Source organism: Grampus griseus (assembly GCF_964374135.1).
Source record: "Grampus griseus genome assembly, chromosome: X".
Classification (NCBI taxonomy): Eukaryota; Metazoa; Chordata; class Mammalia; order Artiodactyla; family Delphinidae; genus Grampus; species Grampus griseus.
Genome location: NC_138999.1, coordinates 15,713,172 through 15,734,264, shown reverse-complemented (window position 1 = coordinate 15,734,264; position 21,093 = coordinate 15,713,172). Strand labels below are relative to the sequence as shown.

At 41.6% G+C, this 21,093-nt stretch overlaps 1 protein-coding gene across 3 annotated transcripts in view; it reads left to right on the top strand.

The window, feature by feature from the left end:
* The window catches only part of PHKA2 (phosphorylase kinase regulatory subunit alpha 2), an 81,724-nt gene that overhangs the window by 7,551 nt on the left and 53,080 nt on the right, over window positions 1–21,093 (top strand). The gene's annotated exons all lie outside the window — the stretch shown is intronic.

Genomic DNA, 21,093 nt, shown 5'->3' with positions numbered 1-21,093 from the left:
ACTTTGCAGTCCAGCTGCAGCTCACCAGCTTCTCACGCACCATCAGTGGTGTGCTGGTAAATGCTTAACAGCTGGCTCAGCTGACTTGAAAACGTGACTTTGTCAAGAGCCATACCAGGAGGGAGAAAATGAGAGAAAACCACCCCCAATCTCTCATGCCCAACAGCAAACTCTTGATCTTTCCCAACAAATCTGGGTACCACCACCCATTTGGAGCCCCAAGTCAGCAACCCAGGAGTCTTTTTGGCCCCTTCTTTCTTCCTTTCCCACCTGTATCTATTCCATCACCAAGCTCTGCTGATTCTATCTCCTGAACGTCTCTCGAATCCATCTGCTGCTTCTGCTCTGCTCTATCGTCACCGCCCTCCTTGTCTAAGCTGCCAGCCTTGCCAGTCTCTACCCCGGTACTAGCTTCCCAGCCTGTTTTCTCTCTGCAGCTACTCTCAGTCCCCTCCCGGTATTTCTCCTGACTGCAGCCAAAGTGGTCTTTTCCAAAGCAGGTATGCCCTCCTGCTGCACCCTCACTCTGGGTAACATCTTAACCTCTCTTCCACCCCGGCTCCACCGGGGGAGCCCTCCCTCCCCTCCCTCCTTGATGCCCTCACAGCATGACACACATCCCCTTTGCTGCACGTAACCGAGTTGGAATTTTACATCTATTTGTGTGACTTAAAATGAATGAATTCCCACTAGGCTATAAAGTCCGCTGCACAGGACCAAGGATTTCTTTTTAATTACCATTTTGTCCTTAGCACTTAGTGTCTGGCAGTTGTAGAGATTTTAAAAACAGTTGTTGATTGAATGAATAAATGAATGAAATAAAATGCTTAAACCACATAGTCTATGTGCTGTAGTATGTGCAGTTAACAAATGACCACTGCTCTTGTTATTATTATTCATCAGACCTCTACCATACAACCATCATTTGGGGGTTCTTAGAACCTAATTGTATGTCCATAAAAAGAGACTGGGCCAAAGTTGCTGCAACCTATCCGTTGTCCTTAGTTCAGTTTAATCTAGCAGGAATTTATTTAATAGTCAAGATGGGAATGAGAACAGTTGTGGACCAGGGCATACACAAGCATTCCCAGCAGCCCTGAGTTCAAAAAGGGCAGAAATGACATTTTTCGTCCATAGTCAGAAAAGGACTGTCTGACAGATGATTGTCTGGTCTGTGTGTCGAAGATTCGAGAAAGAGAGCACTTGATAGATAACCTAGTATCAACCCCAGCCCTGCCTTCTGCCATCTCCCACTTCAGTTCTTTTTAGGTGCAGCCAGGAGGGGGGCTTTTGCTGTGCTCTTTTCAGGACAGCCTTTAAATATTTTAGTGCCAGATAAAAACATTAGAGTAATTCAATGAAAAAAGTCCTTGAATCTTCCATTTACAAATAAAGGACCATAATAGACCCGTAGGAGGGAAATCTCTCCCAAGTTTCGGAGGGATCCAAAAGGTCATGTAGATCACCTAATCTCCTTTTACAGTTGAAGAATTCCAGCCAAGGGAGTTGAGGGGACCTTTTTCAAGGTCATCCTTTTGGTGAGCTGACAGCCCTGTGATAAGTGCTCCGTCTTGTTGGAAACAGGCCAAAGAGTAGAGATAAATACTTTAGACATGCCAGATTGCTGTGAAATAAAGTTATTCACTAATAGAGTGAAGTAAATATCACATCTGCCTCATAATAGGTAGGGAGAACATAATGTTCATAAAATACATTTAGAGAAGTGTTCCTTAATCAAATGGGTTACAGACCCATTTGAGAATTTGATGATGGGTGAATATCTTATCTTCTCCTGGGAAAAATGCTCCCATAAAAGTTCCAGGAGTCTAAGGACCTCCAGCTCCCTGCCCCCACAAAGCCCATCTATGGACTCCCGGAGAGCCCAGAGGCAGAGTGACAGGTGTGATGACACCATGCTCTGAACCCGAACCTGATGGAATAAAAGTCATTGAAAATATCGAATGGTGACATTTGCGATTTTCCTGTTCAGGTGAAAGGTTACTAGTGTGGCACCCAGTAATCCCTTGATACCTCGGACTTAAGGCGTGGCCAGGAGGATTCTGACAGCCCTACTGAGTTTGAATGTGTTCTATAAGTTTCCACAACACCAGGCTAAGGACTGATACCTCAAGCTAAGGAATTGGCAAGAGAGTCAAAGAATTAAAATCTCCTAAAAGAGTGGTAAAGTCATTTGCACATTTGATTGTAGCTGAGGGGCCCAGAATGGTTTCTGTGAAGTTTGAAAGTTTTAAGATGAGCACTGGGATCTGGAACGAAGCTAGAACAAAGCTAAAATGAAGTGGATGCCTGCAGCGCTTGGCCTGCGACCCAGTTTGTTTCTCTGTAAGCCATCACTCAGTCGTATGAGATGATACAGATGCGTCGGCCCAGGGCAGCTTGCAGCCTGTGCTTTATTTGTGAACCCAGAGGGGGAAGTCTAATCGGCAGCAATTTAGAAAAAGACATCATTTGCAAGTGAAAATTGCACACCTGTGATCTCCTTAGGTAAAGCATGAGGCTGCTGCATGTTAGAGCTTAAATTTTCAACATTATTCTCTGAAAGCTTGAGGTTTACATATCAAATTATGCAAAACCTATCTTTTTTTTTTTGCGGTGCGCGGGCCTCTCACTGTTGTGGCCTCTCCCATTGCGGAGCACAGGCTCCGGACGCGCAGGCTCAGTGGCCATGGCTCACGGGCCCAGCCGCTCCGCGGCACGTGGGATCTTCCCGGACCGGGGCACGAACCCGTGTCCCCTGCATCGGCAGGCGGACTCTCAACCACTGCGCCACCAGGGAAGCCCAAAATCTATCTTTTAAACTAATGGAAAAGGGGCTTCCCTGGTGGCGCAGTGGTTGAGAGTCCGCCTGCCGATGCAGGGGACACGGGTTCGTGCCCCGGTCCGGGAAGATCCCACGTGCCGCGGAGCGGCTGGGCCCGTGAGCCATGGCCACTGAGCCTGCGCTCTAGAGCCCGCAAGCCACAACTACTGAAGCCCGTGTGCCTACAGCCTGTGCTCTGCAACAAGAGAAGCCACCGCAGTGAGAAGCCCGCACACCGCAACAAAGAGTAGCCCCCGCTCGCCGCAACTAGAGAAAGCCCGCGTGCAGCAATGAAGACCCAACGCAGCTAAAAATAAGTAAATAAAATAAATCTATTACAAAGTAAATAATAAATAAATAATGGAAAAAAGAAAGGTTATTCACACAGCCAGTAGTCTCAATTACAGATGCAGTCATTTTAAAACCAATGCTGATGTCATTCCCACTTTAAAAAACCTCTCCCAAGTCCAAGGCATTGCCCTTCCCCATCTCCTTTAACATTTCAAACAGTTGCTAGAACAAAATTCCCATACAACAAGTGAATTTAACCAGTTTTCGGAGTTTTTGTAATAGAAATTCTCACATTCTATTTTTTGCTTTACCAGCACAGGGGTGGTAGGGAACAGGGGGCTGGGGGGAGTAATCATGTATTTTCAATATTTATCTTAGTTTCCTTTGGGCATTGCATTTGAATAATTGAACAGTATATTCCTCCCTTGGAACTGAGCAAGTTGGTGGGATGCACTTAGCGATTCTTAATCCAAAGGAAAGAGGTCTAAGGGTAGGAGTTAGCTGGAGGCCTCTGACCTCTGTCCCTTGGAGCATAGGAAAGGGAGCTTCAGGAAGGCTTCATGGAGGAGGGAGCATGTGAAGGAGAGGCGTTTGCTGGAGAGCATTACAGGCGGGGAGAAGAGTGTGTGCACAGGCCCAGAAGTGCGAGAGCAGAGCATGTGCAGGAAATACTAATTGGGGTTTTCTGGGGAGCTAAGGAGGGAGCGACGGGTGATGAGGCGGGATGTGAGAGGAAGAGCCAGCACATGATGAGCCTTGTATGGCTACCCAAGGGACTTCGGTTCTACCTTGTAGGGTCGGAGAATTCTGAGCAGGGCAGTGAAGGCTTGAGATTCTAGGTCTTTCAGTGACCTCCCTTTGTGGAGGATGGATTGGAAGGAAAGCAGTACTAGAGGTAGAGAGATCAGTAAGGAGCTATTCCGATTTTCTTTTGGGACGGAGGGAGGGGAAGAAGGAATCTATCCTCTCTGTGCCGTTTTTGGTGGGTAGATGACAGCATCCATCTGTGTGCCCTCCAGGTAGAAATTGAACTGCAAAATGTTAAATTAAGTAGTTTGGTGCTACCATCTAGCTTATGTATTTTACCTTAATATTGCCTCAATCTTAGATTTCTTTAATAGCATCAAATGTTTTTACGGTATCTAGTTCACTGTGGCCAGTTAATAGGCATTTGTAGTTGTATCTGTCAGGATTCTTTCAGATGTAACTGACACAAACCCACCTCAAATGGCCTTTAAGCACAAAAGAGAATTTATTGCTCAAATAACTGAAAATCCCAAGCGACTGGGCTAGGTTCAGGCATGGCTGGATTTAGGAGCTCAAATGACCAAGTATATCTCTTTGTATTACTTGGCCCTGTTTGACTCAGAGTGGGCTTTATTCTCTGGCAGGCTCATCTCAGGTGGTGGCAGAAGTGGTCCCTTGGCAGCTCCAGGTTATAGTCTTTCAGATTGGTGCCCTCTGTAGAAAGCAAGCTTTTCCTATAGTGCCCCTAGAGAAAGTCCTGACTGTGAATGGCTCTCAGTTGGTCCAGCTTGGGTCGTGTGCACATCCCTGAACTGTGCCTAGATTGGCCAGGCTGGGTCACACGTCCTTCCCTGCAGCTGGGGTTGTGGCCAGGGGTCAGGCAGTTATGGGATCAACCCTGCCTCCCCTCCCCAGAACCACTACTGAATCAGAGCAGGGGAAATTATAGGCCATTACCAGAAAAGGGGGGAACAGTTACTGGATAGGCAGAGGCAACAGTGGTTTCCATTAGAATGGGGATGAAGTAAAGGGCCCGAGGGGTCCCGACCCATGGTCTCCAGTCTGCTTCGAACCCTCCTTTTTATACAAAAGGAAACCAAGGGCCAGAGAAGTTAAGTAATTCGCTCAAGATCACATAGCTAATAAGTGGCAGAGCAGATTTGAACCCAGGTGTATCTTACACAGTGTGGGGGCTGTGGCCTTAAACACTGCATTATGTTCCGTGCCTCCCTTGAGGAACGGCCTTCAGGGACCTTCTGCACAAATAATACCAGAGACTGAGCTCACATTACCTACAACCCTGTCCATTCTATTTGGAAAATTCTAAATATTAGGAAGCTCTTACGTTGAGTTGAATAGCCAAAAAAATCAAATCCCTCTTTCAGAGGACAACCTTTCAGCAATTTGAAGATGCTAACTTGCTCTCCCTTAAACCTTCTCTAAACACCCTATTCTCCCTTCATGAGCTGTGGCTCTCAGCCTCTTCATAGCCCTGACCAACCTCTGGGTATGTTCCAGGTAGGGAATATCCCTTTTCAAACATGGTGTTTGGCAGTGACAGTATGCCAGGTGTGCTCTGCCAGGCTGGCAGTTCAGCGAGACGCTCATTTCCCTTGTTCTGAAAACTCTACTTCCATTAACATAGCCTTGATTTTTTGGTATCCACTCACATGCTGTTCGTAGGTCGTTCGTTGTTAAAACTTGCAGGCAGTGTTGTATAGTTGAAATTTCTTGTACCTAAATACTGGGGCAAGATGTGGCTGGGTCAAAGGGTAGCTGCTGGGATGGGGGAGTGGGGGGGGTGATTTGGAAAAAAGAGAAGAGGTTCTGTTTAAAGAGTTGTTGGGGCCCTGGGAGTGGGAGTGTATGTGTAAAGGGAGCTGAGTCATCTCAAATGTGTGGGAGTGATTGCTACTAAAATTAGTTAAGCAGACATTTATTGAACACGTAAGCCCAATAAATAAATTCTTGTTGAATTGTATCTAGTTTTGTTTCCACCTGTTTTCTAAGTCCTTAAGTGTTCTGCTGTTCTGGGTCAGCATCCACTTTGCAGCCCTTACCTGCCCCTCCTCTCACATGCACACGCCTTCTTAGGAGCAGTGGATGCCACCTTTTCAACATCGCTGCTCTCTTCTGTTGTTAATCCTCCCCATCCCCGATTGCTCTCAGTATCATCTTGGTATTGCCACCAACCAAGAAGATTGTATAAGTGTTGTTTCTTGAGCGTATATGACGAAGACTTGAGCTTTTATTATCTTTATTTTTCAGGTTGATAATTTTAACATTGAATATATGTTTTTAAACTACATACCCACCACCCTAGGGAGCCATGTACACTGTCTTCTTCGGTCATCTTGTACCACTGTACCGTTACCCTCAGTGAAATTCACTGCCCTAACTTCTGCCTCCTTAAACTTCACCTCTGTCCTTTGAGTTTACTATTCTCCGTTTCACCCATCTCATCTCTGAATCTAGGGATAAGCCATTTCCTATGCTTGAAGCAGCTCCCCTGTTTTACCCACTTTTCTACTTATAAAGCAAAAATGAGGATTTACCACCTGTTTGAATCATTCCCAAGATTCATGCTTCTTCAGAGTTTCCTAAAGAAAGACTACAGTTCTATGAATTTTAAAACATGTATAGAGTCACGTAACCACCACCATAATCAAAATACAAAGCAGTTCCTTCGACTAAAAAATCTCCCTCCTGCTACCTCTTTATAGTCACACATCCCACCCAACCCTAATCTCTAGAAACCGCTGATTTGTTCTGTGTCACTATAGTTTTGTCTTTTCAAGATTGTCATGTAAGTGGAATCATATGGTATGTAACCTTTGAGAGTGGCTTCTTTCACTTAGTATAATGCCCCCGAGATTCATCCAAGCTGTCGTGTGTATCAGTAGTTTGTTCTTTTTCATTGCCGAGTAGTATTCATTATATGGACATATCACAGTGTGTTTATCCATTCACCCGTTGAAGGAAATTTGAGTTATTTACAGTTTCTGGCAGTTATGGATCGAGCTGCTTTAAACATGCATGTAGAGGTTTGCATTTCTCTAGGGTAAATACTTAGGAGCAGGTTTGCTGGGTCATAGGGTAAGTGTCTGTTTAACTTCATTAGAAATCGCCAAACTCTTTTCTAGAATGGCAGCACTATTTTGCATTCCCACCAACAGTGTATGAGGATTCAAGTGGCTCTATGCCCCTGTTAACGCTTAGTATTGGCATTAGTTTTTCTATACTTTAAATTTTCATTTATTTACTTATTTATTGAAGTATACTTGATTTACAATGTTGTGTTTCTGGTGTACAGCAAAGTGACTCAGTTATATATATACATATTCTTTTTCATATTCTTTTCCATTATGGTTTATTACAGGATATTGAATATAGTTCCCTGTGCTATACAATAGGACCTTGTTGTTTATCTATTATATATATAGTAGTTTGTATCTGCTCATTCCAAACTCCTAATTTATCCCTCCCCACCTCCTTTTCCCTCTGGTAACCATAAGTTTATTTTCTATGTCTGTGAGTCTGTTTCTCTTTTGTAAATAAGTTCATTTGTATCATATTTTAGATTCCACATGCAAGTGATATATGGTATTTGTCTTTCTCTTCTGACTTACTTAGTATGATAATCTCTAAGTCCATCCATGTTGCTGCATATGGCATTATTTCATTCTTTTTTATGGGAGAGTAGTATTCCATTGTCTGTGTATACACACACACACACACACACACACACAAACACACACACATATATATATATCACCCATCTTCTTTATCCATTCATCTGTTGATGGACATTTAGGTTGCTTCCATGTCTTGGCTATTGTAAGTAGTGCTGCTGTGAACGTTGGGGTGAATGTATCTTTTCAAATTATAGTTTTCTCCAGATATCTGCCCAGGAGTGGGATTGCTGGATCACACGGTAGCTGTCTTTCTAGTTTTTTAAGGAACCTCCATACTGTTTTCCATAGTGGCTGTACCAGTTTACATTCCCACCAACAGTGTAGGACGGTTCCCTTTTCTCCGTACCCTCTCTGGCATTTGTTATTTGTAGACTTTGATGATGGCCATTCTGACTGGTATGAGGTGATACCTCATTGTAGTTTTGATTTTTTTTTTAATTAATTTATTTTTCGCTGTGTTGGGTCTTCATTGCTGTGCTCAGGCGTTCTCTAGCTGCACTGAGTAGGAGCTGCTCTTCGTGACAGTGTGTGAGCTTCTTGTTGCAGTGGGTTCTCTTGTTGCGAGCACAGGCTCTAGGAACGCAGGCTTCAGTAGTTGTGGCTCGTGGGCTGTAGAGCGCAGGCTCAGTTGTTGTGGCACACGGGCTTAGTTGCTCTGCGTCATGTGGGGTCTTCCCAGACCAGGGCTCAAACCTGTGTCCCCTGCATTGGCAGGCGGATTCTTAACCACTGTGCCACCAGGGAAGTCCCTAGTTTTGATTTTAATAATTAGCAATGTTGAGTATCTTTTCATGTGTCTGTTGGCTATCTGTATGTCTTCTTTGGAGAAATGCCTCTTTAGGTCTTCTGCCCATTTTTTGATTGGGTTGTTTGTTTTTTTGTTATTGAGTTGTATGAGCTGTTTGTATATTTTAGAAATTAAGCCCTTGTCAGTTGCATCATTTGCAAATATTTTCTCCCATTCCGTAGGTTGTCTTTTCATTTTGTTTATGGTTTCCTTTGCTGTGCAAAAGCGTGTAAGTTTGATTTGGTTCCATTTGTTATATTTGCTTTTATTTCTCTTGTCTTGGGAGACTGATCTAAGAAAACATTCTTACATTTATGTCAGAGAATGTTTTGCCTGTGTTCTCTTCTAGGATTTTTATGGTGTCATGTTTTATATTTAAGTCTTTAGGCCATTTTGAGTTTATTTTTGTGTATGGTGTGAGGGAGTGTTCTAACTTCATTGATTTATATGTGACTGTCCAGCTTGCCCAACACCACTCGCTGACGAGATTGTCTTTTCTCCATTGTATATTCTTGCCTCCTTTGCCGAAGATTAATTGATCATAGGTGTGTGGATTTATTTCTGGGCTCTCTATTCTGTTTCATTGATCCATATGTCTGTTTTTGTGCCAGTACCATGTTGTTTTGATTACTGTAGCTTTGTAGTATAGTCTGAAATCAGGGTGGGTTATACCTCCAGCTTTGTTCTTTTTCCTCAGGCTTATTTTGGCAATTCTAGGTCTTTTATAGTTCCACATAAATTTTAGGATTATTTGTTCTAGTTCTGTGAAAAAGGTCATGGATAATTTGACAGTGATCGCATTTAATCTGTAGATTGCTTTGGGGAGTATGGCCATTTTAACAATATTCTTCCAATCCAGGAGCATGGGATATCTTTCCATTTCTTTGAATCATCTGTAATTTCCTTAATCAATGTTTTATAGTTCTCAGCACATAAGTCTTTCACCTCCTTGGTCAGGTTTATTCCTAGATATTTTTTATTTTTATTATTATTTTGCGGTACGCGGGCCTCTCACTGCTGTGGCCTCTCCCGCTGCGGAGCACAGGCTCCGGATGCGCAGGCTCAGCGGCCATGGCCCACGGGCCCAGCCGCTCCACGGCATGTGGGATCCTCCTGGACCAGGGCACGAACCTGCGTCTTCTGCATCAGCAGGCGGACTCTAAACCACTGCGACACCAGGGAAGCCCCCTATATATTTTTTTTATGTGATTTTAAAAGGGGTTGTTTTTTACTTTGCCTTTCTGATATTTCATTGTTTGTGTAAAGAAATGCAAAAGATTTCTGTTTGTTAATCTTGTATCCTGCTACCTTGCTGAATTCGTTTATTAGTTCTACTAGTTTTTGTGTGGAGTCTTAAGGGTTTTCTGTATATAGTATCATGTTATCTGCATATAATGACAGTTTTACCTCTTCCCTTCCAATTTGGATACCTTTTATTTCTTTTTCTTGTCTGACTGCTGTGGCTAGGACTTCCAATACTATGTTGAAGAGAAGTGAGAGTGGGCATCCTTCTCTTGTTCCAGATTTTAGTGGGAAGGCTTTCAGGTTTTCACCATTGAGTCTTATGTTGGCTGTGGGTTTGTCATAAATAGCTTTTATTATGTTGAGATATGTTCCCTCTATACCCACTTCGGTAAGAGTTTTTAACATGAATAGATGTTGAATTTTATCAAATGCTTTTTTTGCATCTGTTGAAATGATCATGTGGTTTGGCAGTATTTTTTTATTTTAGCCATTTCAATAGGTAGGTAGTGCTATCTCACAGTGGTTTTAATTTGCATTTCCTTAATAGCTAATGATGTTGGCCTTTTTAAAAAAATTTTATTTATCTATTTTTGGCTGCGTTGGGTCTTCATTGCTGCACACGGGCTTCCTCTGTGGCGAGCAGGGGCTGCTCTTCATTGCAGTGCACGTGCTTCTTGTTGCAGTGGCTTCTCTTGTTGTGGAGCACGGGCTCTAGGCACGCGGGCTTCAGTAGTTGTGGTTCACAGGCCCTAGAGTGCGGGCTCAGTAGTTGTGGCGCACTGGCTTAGTTGCTCCATGGCATGTGGGATCTTCCTGGACTAGGGCTCGAACTCGTGTCCCCTGCATTGGCAGACAGATTCTTAACCAATGTGCCAACAGGGAAGCCCTTTTCAAGTTTTTTTTCAACCAATTTTTAAGTAAGTTGTTTTCTTACTGTTGAGTTTTGAGAGTTCTTTCCATATGCTGGATACAATTCCCTTGTTGAACATGTGACTTGCAAATAGTTTCTCCCAGTCTATAGCTTGTCTTTTTATCTCTTAAGTGTCTTTCACAGAGAAAAAGGTTTTAATTTTGATAAAGTCCAGTTTATCGATTTTTCTTCTATGGATGGTGCTTTTGGTGTCATGGCTAATTTTGCCTAATTTTAAGTCATGAAGATTTTTCTTCTATGTTTTCTTTCTTTTTAAAATTATTTTATTTATCTATATTTGGCTGCCTTGGGTCGTCGTTGCTGTGTGCAGGCTTTCTCTAGTTGTGGCGAGCGGGGGCTGCTCATTGTTGTGATGTGCGGGCTTCTCATTGCGGTGGCTTCTCTTTGTTGCAGAGCACAGGCTCTAGGCACGTGGCCTGCAGTAGTTGTGGCACGTGGGCTCAGTAGTTGTGGCTCGCGGGCCCTAGAGCACGGGCTCAGTAGTTGTGCCGCATGGGCTTAGTTGCTCTGTGGCATGTGGGATCTTCCCAGACCAGGGCTCAAACCTGTATCCCCTGCGTTGGCAGGCAGATTCTTAACAACTGCGCCACCAGGGAAGTCCCATCTTCTATGTTTTCTTACAGAAGTTTTATAGATTTACATTTTACATTTAGATCTCTGATCCATTTTGAGTTAACGTTGTGTAAGATGTGGGATTTAGATTCAGATTCATTTTCTTGCATATGGATGTTCATTTGTTCCAATACCATTTATTAAAAAGACTGTTCTTTCTCCCTTTGTGTTTAGACCTTTGTCAACGGTCAATTTGTCATATGTGTGTGGATCTACTTCTGGTCTCTATTCTTTTCTAGGCCCTATGTCTGTATCCCTTTTCCTCTTGTTAGGTGCACACACATTTAGGATTATTATATCTTCATAGGAACTGACCCTTTCATTATTATGTAACATCTCTCTGTATCCCTGGTCGTTTTCTTTGCTGTGAAGTCTACTTTGTCTGATGTTAATATCTCAATTCGTTTCCCCTCTTCTCCCTATGCTGAAGAGTAGGATTTCAGTTTATTACTTTAACAATTTTTTTATAAGCCCCAAAGCAAAAGGCAAGTAATTCATCACCATTTTAATCTCTGAGCACTTTAGATTCAGTAATGATTCGGCTGTGGAGGCGGCAGGTGGGGGTGTTTCCCAGCCCATCACAGCTAGCAGGTGACGTCACCATGACAGCATAGTTGTTCACAATTATTCATATAATAATTGTTCACATAGAGGGCAGACAGCAGAAGCAAGAAGAACTACAATTCTGCAGCCTGTGGAAGGAAAACCACATTCACGGAAAGATAGACAAAATGAAAAGGCAGAGGACTTTGTACCAGATGAGGGAACAAGATAAACCCCAGAAAAACAACTAAATGAAGTGGTGATAGGCAACCTTCCAGAAAAAGAATTCAGAATAATGATAGTGAAGATGACCCAGGACCTTGGAAAAAGAATGGAGGCAAAGATGGAGAAGATGCAAGAAATGTTTAACAGAGACCTAGAAGAATTAAAGAACAAACACCTGGAAGAATTAAAGAACAAACAAACAGAGATGAACAGTACAGTAACTGAAATGAAAAATACACTAGAAGGAATCAATACCAGAATAACTGAGGCAGAAGAACGGATAAGTGACCTGGAAGACAAAATGGTGGAGTTCACTGCTGCGGAACAGAATAAAGAAAAAAGAATGAAAAGAAATGAAGACAGCCTAAGAGACATCTGGGACAACATTAAATGCAACAACATTCGCATTAAAGGGGTCCCAGAAGGAGAAGAGACAGAGGAAGGACCCGAGAAAATATTTGAAGAGATTGTAGTCAAAAACTTCCCTAATATGGGAAAGGAAATAGCCACCCAAGTCCAGGAAGCACAGAGAGTCCCAGGCAGGATAAACCCAAGGGAAACACACCAAGACATATAGTAATCAAATAGACAAAAATTAAAGACAAAGAAAAATCATTGAAATCATAAGGGGAACACGACATAACATATAAGGGAACTCCTATAAGGTTAACAGCTGATTTCTCAGAAGAAACTCTACAAGCCAGAAGGGAGTAGCATTATATATTTAAAGTGATGAAAGGGAAGAACCTACAACCAAGATTACTCTACCCGGCAAGGACCTCATTCAGATTCGACAGAGAAATCAAAAGCTTTACGGACAAGCAAAAGCGAAGAGAATTCAGCACCACCAAACAAGCTCTACAACAAATGCTAAAGGAACTTCACTAAGTGGGAAACACAAGAGAATAATAGGGCCTACAAAAAGAAACCCATAACAATTAAGAAAATGGTTATAGGAACATACATATCGATAATTACCTTAAACGTGAATGGATTAAATGCTCCAACCAAAAGACACATGCTCGCTGAATGGATACAAAAACAATATATATATGTATATATATAGTATATATATATATATAATATATATATACTATACATATATATGTATACATATATACATATATATGTATATATATATATATACCATATATATGTTGTCTACAAGAGACCCACTTCAGACCTAGGGACACACACAGACTGAAAGTGAGGGGATGGAAACAGATATTCCATGCAAATGGAAATCAAAAGAAAGCTGGAGTAGCTATACTCATATCAGACAAAATAGACTTTAAAATAAAGAATGCTACAAGAGACAAGGAAGGACACTACATCATGATCAAGGGATCAATCCAAGAAGAAGATATAACAATTATATATGCACCCAACATAGGAGCACCTCAATACATAAGGCAACTGCTAACACCTGTAAAACAGGAAATCGACAGTAACACAATAATGGTGGGGGACTTTAACACCTCACTTACACCAATGGACAGATCATCCAGACAGAAAATTAATAAGGAAACAGAAGCTTTTAATGACACAAGAGACCAGATAGATTTAATTGATATTTATAGGACATTCTATCCCAAAACAGCACGTTACACTTTCTTCTCAAGTGTGCACAGAACATTCTCCAGGATAGATCACATCTTGGGTCACAAATCAAGCCTCAGTAAATTTAAGAAAATTGAAATCATATCAAGTACCTTTTCTGACCACAATGCTATGAGATTAGAAATCAATTACAAGGAAAAAAGCATAAATAACACAAACACATGGAGGCTAAACAATACATTACTAAATAAGCAAGAGATCACTGAAGAAATCAGAGGAAATCAAAAAATACCTACAGACAGATTACAACGAAAACACGATGATCCAAAACCTATGGCATGCAGCGAAAGCAGTTCTAAGAGGGAAGTTTATAGCAATACCAGCCTACCTCAAGAAACAAGAAAAGTCTCAAATAAACAATCTAACCTTCCACCTAAAGGAACTAGAGAAAGAAGAAGAAACAAAACCCAAAATTAGTAGAAGGAAAGATATCATAAAGATCAGAGCAGAAATAAATGAAATAGAAACAAAGGAAACGATAGCAAGGATCAATAAAACTAAAACCTGGTTCTTTGAGAAGATAAACAAAATTGATAAACCTTTAGCCAGACTCATCAAGACAAAGAAGGAGAGGACTCAACTCAATAAAATTAGAAAAGAAAAAGGAGAAGTTGCAGCGGACACCACAGAAACACAAAGCATCATAAGAGACTACTACAAGCAACTCTATGCCAATAAAACGGACAACCTGGAAGAAATGGACAAATTCTTAGAAAGGTATAACCTTCCAAGGCTGAACCAGGAAGAAATAGAAAATATGAACAGACCAATCACAAGTAATGAAATTGAAACTGTGATTAAAAATCTTCCAACAAACAAAAGTCCAGGCCCAGATGGCTTCACAGGTGAATTCTATCAAACATTTAGAGAAGCGCTAACACCTGTCCTTCTCAAACTCTTCCAAAAAATTGCGAAGGAAGGAACACTCCCAGACTCCTTCTATGAGGCCACCGTCACCCTGATACCAAAACCAGACAAAGATACAACAAAAAAAGGAAATTACACACCAATATCACTGATGATTGTAGATGCAAAAATCCTCAACAAAATACTAGCAAACAGAATCCAACAACACATTAAAAGGATCATACACCATGGTCAAGTGGGATTTATCCCAGGGATACACAGATTCTTCAGTATATGCAAATCAATACATGTGATACACCATATTAACAAATTTATGAATAAAAACCATATGATCATCTTAATAGATGCAGAAAAAGCTTTTGAAAAAATTCAACACCCATGTATGATAGAAACTCTCCAGAAAGTGGACATAGAGAGAAACTACCTCAACATAAAAAGGGCATATACAACAAACCCACAGCAAACATCATTCTCAATGGTGAAAAACTGAAAGCATTTCCTCTAACATCAGGAACAAGACAAGGATGTCCACTCTCACCACCATTATTCAACATAGTTTTGCAAGTCCTGGTCATGGCAATCAGAGAAGAAAAAGAAATAAAAGGAATACAAATTGGAAAAGAAGAAGTAAAACTGTCACTGTTTGCAGATGACATGACACTATACATAGAGAATCCTAAAACTACCACCAGAAAACTACTAGAGCTAATCAATGAATTTGGTAAAGTTGCAGAATACAAAATTTATTTATTTATTTATTATTATTTTTAAAAATTTATTTTTGGCCGCATTGGGTCTTCATTGCTGCACGTGGGCTTTCTCTAGCTGTGGCAAGAGGGGGCTACTCTTCATTGCGGTGTGTGGGCTTCTCATTGTGGTGGCTTCTCTTGTTGTGGAGCATGGGCTCTAGGCACACGGGCTTCAGTAGTTGTGGCTTGTGGGCTCTAGAGCACAGGCTCAGTAGTTGTAGTGCACGGGCTTAGCTGCTCCGTGGCATGTGGGATCTTACCAGACCAGGGTTCGAATCTGTGTCCCCTGCATTGGCAGGCGGATTCTTAACCACTGCGCCACCAGGGAAGCCCTGCAGGATACAAAGTTAATGCACAGAAATCTCTTGCATTCCTATACACTAACAACGAAAGATCAGAAAGAGAAATTAAGGAAACAGTCCCATTCACCATTGCAACAAAAAGAATAAAATACCTAGGAATACACCTACTTAAGGAGGTAAAAGACCTGTACACAGAAAATTGTAAGACACTGATGAAAGAAATCAAAGATGACACAAACAGATGGAGAACTATACCATGTTCTCGGATTGGAAGAATCAATATTGTGAAAATGACTATACTATCCAAAGCAATCTACAGATTCAATGCAATCCCTATCAAATTACCAGTGGCATTTTTTACAGAACTAGAACAAAAAAGTTTTAAAATTTGTATGGAGACACAAAAGATCCTGAATAGCCAAAGCAGTCTTGAGGGAAAAAAACGGAGCTGGAGCAATCAGACTCCACGACTTCACACTGTACTACAAAGCTACAGTAATCAAGACAGGATGGGACTGGCACAAAAACAGAAATATAGATCAATACAACAGGATAGAAAGCCCAGAGATAAACCCACGCACCTATGGTCAACTAATCTATGACAAAGGAGGCAAGGATACACAATGGAGAAAAGACTGTCTCTTCAACAAGTGGTGCTGGGAAAACTGGACAGCTACATGTAAAAGAATGAAATTAGAACACTCTCTAACACCATACACAAAAAATAGACTCAAAGTAGATTAGAGACCTAAATGTAAGACCAGACACTTTAAAAGTCTTAGTTGAAAACATAGTAAGAACACTCTGTGACATAAATCATAGCAAGATCTTTTTTGATCCACCTCCTAGAGTAATGGAAATAAAAACAAAAATTAACAAATGGGACCTAATGAAACTTAAAAGCTTTTGAAAAGAAACCTACAAACAAGACAAAAAGACAACCCTCAGAATGGGAGAAAATATTTGCAAACAAGTCAACAGACAAAGGATTAATCTCCAAAATATATAAACAGCTCATGCGGCTCAATATTAAAAAAACAAACAACCCAATCAAGAAATGGGCAGAAGGCCTAAATAGACATTTCTCCAAAGAAGACATACAGATGGCCAAGAAGCACGTGAAAAGCTGCTCAACATCACTAATTATTAGAGAAATGCCAATCAAAACTACAATGAGGTATCACCTCACACCAGTCAGAATGGCCATCATCAGAAAATCTACAAACGACAAATGCTGGAGAGGGTGTGGAGAAAGGGAACCCTCTTGCACTGTTGGTGGGAATGTAAATTGATACAGCCACTCTGGAGAACAGTATGGAGGTTCCTTAAAGAACTAAAAATAGAATTACCATATGATCCAACAGTCCCACTACTGGGCATGTACCCAGAGAAAACCATAATTCAAAAAGATACATGCACCGCACTGTTTGTTGCAGCACTGTTTACAGTAGCCAGGTCATGGAAGCAACCTAAGTGTCCATGTACAGGTGAATGGGTAAAGAAGATGTGGCACATATCTACAGTGGAATATTACTCAGCCATAAAAAGAAACAAAATTGAGTTATTTGTAGTGAGGTGGATGGACCTAGAGTCTGTCATACAGAGTGAAGTCAGTCAGAAAGAAAAACAAATACCGTATGCTATCACATATATATGAAATCAAAAAAATGGTTATGAAGAACCTAGGGGCAGGACAAGAATAAAGATGCAGACGTAGCAAACGGACTTGAGGACACGGGGAGGGGGAAGGGTAAGCTGGGATGAAGTGAGAGAGTGGCATGGACATATATACACTACCAAATGTAGAATAGATAGCTAGTGGGAAGCAGCTGCATAGCACAGGGAGATCAGCTCGGTGCTTGGTGACCACCTAGAGGGGTGGGATAGGGAAGGTCGGAGGGAGGGAGACGCAAAGGGGAGGAGATATGGGGATGTATGTATATGTGTAGCTGATTCATTTTGTTATACAGCAGAAACTAACACACCATTGTAAAGCAATTATACTCCAATAAAGATGTTAAAAAAAAGTACATATATACAATGGAATATTAGCCATAAAATGGAATGAAATTAGGTCATTTGTAGAGAAATGGATGGATTTAGAGACTGGCATACAGAGTGAAGTAAGTCAGAAAGAGAAAAACAAATATTGTATATTAATGCATATATGTGGAACCTAGAAAAATGGTACAGATGAACCCGTTTGCAGGGCAGAAATAGAGACACAGATGTAGAGAAAAAATGTATGGACACCAAGGGGGGAAAATGGCAGGGGTGGTGGTGGTGGTGGGATGAATTGGGAGATTGGCATTGACACGGATACACTAATATGTATAAAATAAACTGTATAAAAAAATAAAATAAAATTCAGCAATTCAAAAATAAAAAGTATTACTGAAGTGTCTAAGGCAGGTACAGATTTTGTGATGTTGGTCAGCTTTTAATATTCATAACTTGTGATTTCTTTCCTTGGTTTAAATAAATATAATTTTCATACCTAAAAAGTAATAGTGATAATAATTATTCACATAATGGTTGTTCACAGTTATTTGCTTCTCACTCCTGGGAGAGGCTTCCACATCCTTACCCTGTGGAACTTAGGAATGGCCATGTGACTTGCTTTCAACAATGAGACGTGAGAGGAAGTGATATGTGTCAGTTCTAACCAGCAGCTATAAGAGGCAGCTCATCGTTCACTGTCTGTCTTCTCCTCTGCCATGAGATGGGCAGTGTTGTGGGCATAACGCTGTCCCAGGAGCCTGGTTCCTAGATGGAAGGTAACACAGAGCAGAACCACAGCTGAAAAGGGATGGACACAAGACATGGGCGAGAAATATAAGCCACCAAGATTTTAGTGTTGTTATGACAGTATAGGGGCCAAGCCCTGGGCCCAGTCCATTCTAAGCCTTAGGGTCCTACCCTTTTTTCCCATAAACAGGAGCCAGGAAAGGCACTTCCCCTAAATTAGAAATGAACAAATGTTGGAGAGGGGCCGACAAATGACTGGATTTAAAAGAGAAACTGCCCAGCTGTTGGCCCCTTGCCCTTGATGAAGCACCGTTTATGTTAGGCTCATCTGTTTTGGACCTCTTCTTCTACAGTTTAAGGATGTCATTGTCAGTTTCCCTACAGCAGGAGTGCTGAGTCCCAGTGCAGGTCTGTGCTACCTCCTCTAATACTGCATTGGGACACTACCGTTGACTCTTTGTAGCTCTCCTCGTAGCTGCCCCCTCCTCTTCCTATAAGGGCGCTAATCCCCTTCATGAGAGCTCTGCCCACATGACCTGATTATCTCCCAAAGGCCCCACTTTCAAATACTGTCACATTGGGAATTAGATTTCAACGTATGAATTTTGGGGAGACACAGTCTTTCAGTTCATAATAGTAGGTATTCCTTTTGCTGAGTGCAGCAGCACTCTAATTTAACATGGCTTGTGTATGCAGTTTTGAATATGGGAATCCCCTGAAACACCCAGACTGCTTCTCTGTAGTGGAATGAGGCTGAGACAGTTTAGCTCTGGGTGGGGATGAACTAATCCACTTATAGTTAAACCCAAACTAAAGAACCAAAGAGGTGGCTTTCAGTTAACAGTGACATTTCATAATCCAAACCACACTTGGCGCTGTGTAAGCGGTCACTGCTGTGTCATTGGAAGGCTGTTTGTCTCAGTGGACTCACGGTTGATGGGTACGCCAGGAAGGGGCTGAGTTCTTTCTGTGCACCTCCTGATGGTTTCCTGCCCTGAGTTTATCCAACAGGACCCAGAACAGATAAAGATGCTTATGCTATACCTTGTTGGTGCATAGTGATTTTTTAAAAAAGAACTCCAATAGTCCACTATTGGAATGACTCATACCGTCCCTCAGCCATTCCTAGACTTCACTTCTGGTTGACTTTAATATCATTGATCTGTAGTTGTTGGCTGTAGAACAGTGTCAATACACTGAATGCTGCTGCCCCTGAAGGCCCATCAGTTGCGTTTTAGATGTTTTTGAAGAGGGCATAGATTAAAGAGGAAGTCAAATATTTAATTCCTTAGGTGGGATCATCTGAAACTATGCCAATATTTTTTTTACCCAGTAACCTTGGCAGTATCACTTTGAAAGTACCCAGCAGCGTTTTTTAATGAGCCCTCTTGTAAATAATTTGGTACCCTTTTGAATAATAATTTAAGCTGGCAGGGTTCTGATTGCTATGATGTATTTTATTAGATACATATTTCTTTGCATAATTTCAGGAAAGTCAACAGAGGCTTTATCTTTATGTGACTCTTTTCCTATCTTATCCATTTTATTTCTAGGCACAGAGTTTATTAAGACTAGATTCTTAAAAAAGTAATAGCTTTATTGAGATATAATTTACTCACCATACAATTCATCTAGCATGTACAATTTAGTGGGTTTTAGCATATTCACAGAGTTGTACATCATAACCACAGTCAAGTTTAGAACGTTTTCATCACCCCCAGAAAGGAAAAAACCTGTTAGCAGTCACTCACTCACTCACTCCCCATTTCCTCCCATCCCACTCCTACCCACAGCCCTAGACAACAACTAATCTACTTTCTATCTCTATAGATTTCCTATTCTGGACATTCTGTACAATTGGAATCATACAGTACGTAGACTTTTGTGACTGACTTCTTAGTGTAATGTTTTCAAGGTTCATCCATGCTGTAGCATGTATTAGTACTTCATTCCTTTTTATTGCTGAATAATATTTCATTGTTCGTATGGATCACATTTTGTTTATCCATTTATCAGTTGATGGACACTTGGGTTGTTTCCTCTTTTGGGCTACTATGAATAATGCTGTGATGAACATTTCTGTACACTTTTTGTGAAGGTCTGGCTTTTTAGTGACTCAGCTGCCCTTTTAAATACTGGTGATACCATAGCTACATAGGAACCCTGATGGCCACCCCCTTTTAAAAATAATTAATTAATTAATTAATTTTTGGCTGCGTTGGGTCTTTGTTGCTTTGCTTGGGCTTTTCTCTAGTTGCGGCGAGCGGGGGCTACTCTTCGTTGCGGTGTGCAGGCTTCTCATTGCGGTGGCTTCTCTTGTTGTGGAGCACGGGCTCTAGGCGCGCAGCCTCAGTAGTTGTGGCTCGCGGGCTCTAGAGCGCATGCTCAGTATTTGTGGCGCACGGGCTTAGTTGCTCCGCAGCACGTGGGATCCTCCCGGACCAGGGATCGAACCCATGCCCCCTGCACTGGCAGGCGGATTCCCAACCACTGTGCCACCAGGGAAGCCCCTGATGGCCCCTTGCTCGGCACCTCCTTTTTAAGGTAGGTGGCTTCCCCGGTCACACAGAGCTAGAGTGGTAGAGTGGGGCCTCTTGCTCCCATGTTCAGTGCTTTACTAAATGGTGTGGAAACACAAAGGGAGAGGAAGATCTAATTGTGTAATGCACATTTGTAAAAGCCTTGAAGGCTTTTTCTGTTTGCTGTTTCTTCTGTTCGTTACTTACAACAGTATGGTCTGGTCTGAAAGCCAAAGAACAAGTACTCACAAGTTAGAAGATCCCTCAGAGATTTTTTTAGTCTAATATCCTCGTTATACAGATGAGAAAACCAAAGCCTAGAAAAAGTGATGTCATTTCTCACCCAAGATCACACTGTTGGTGGCAGGGTCTCTTCACTTCTCATCCCGGC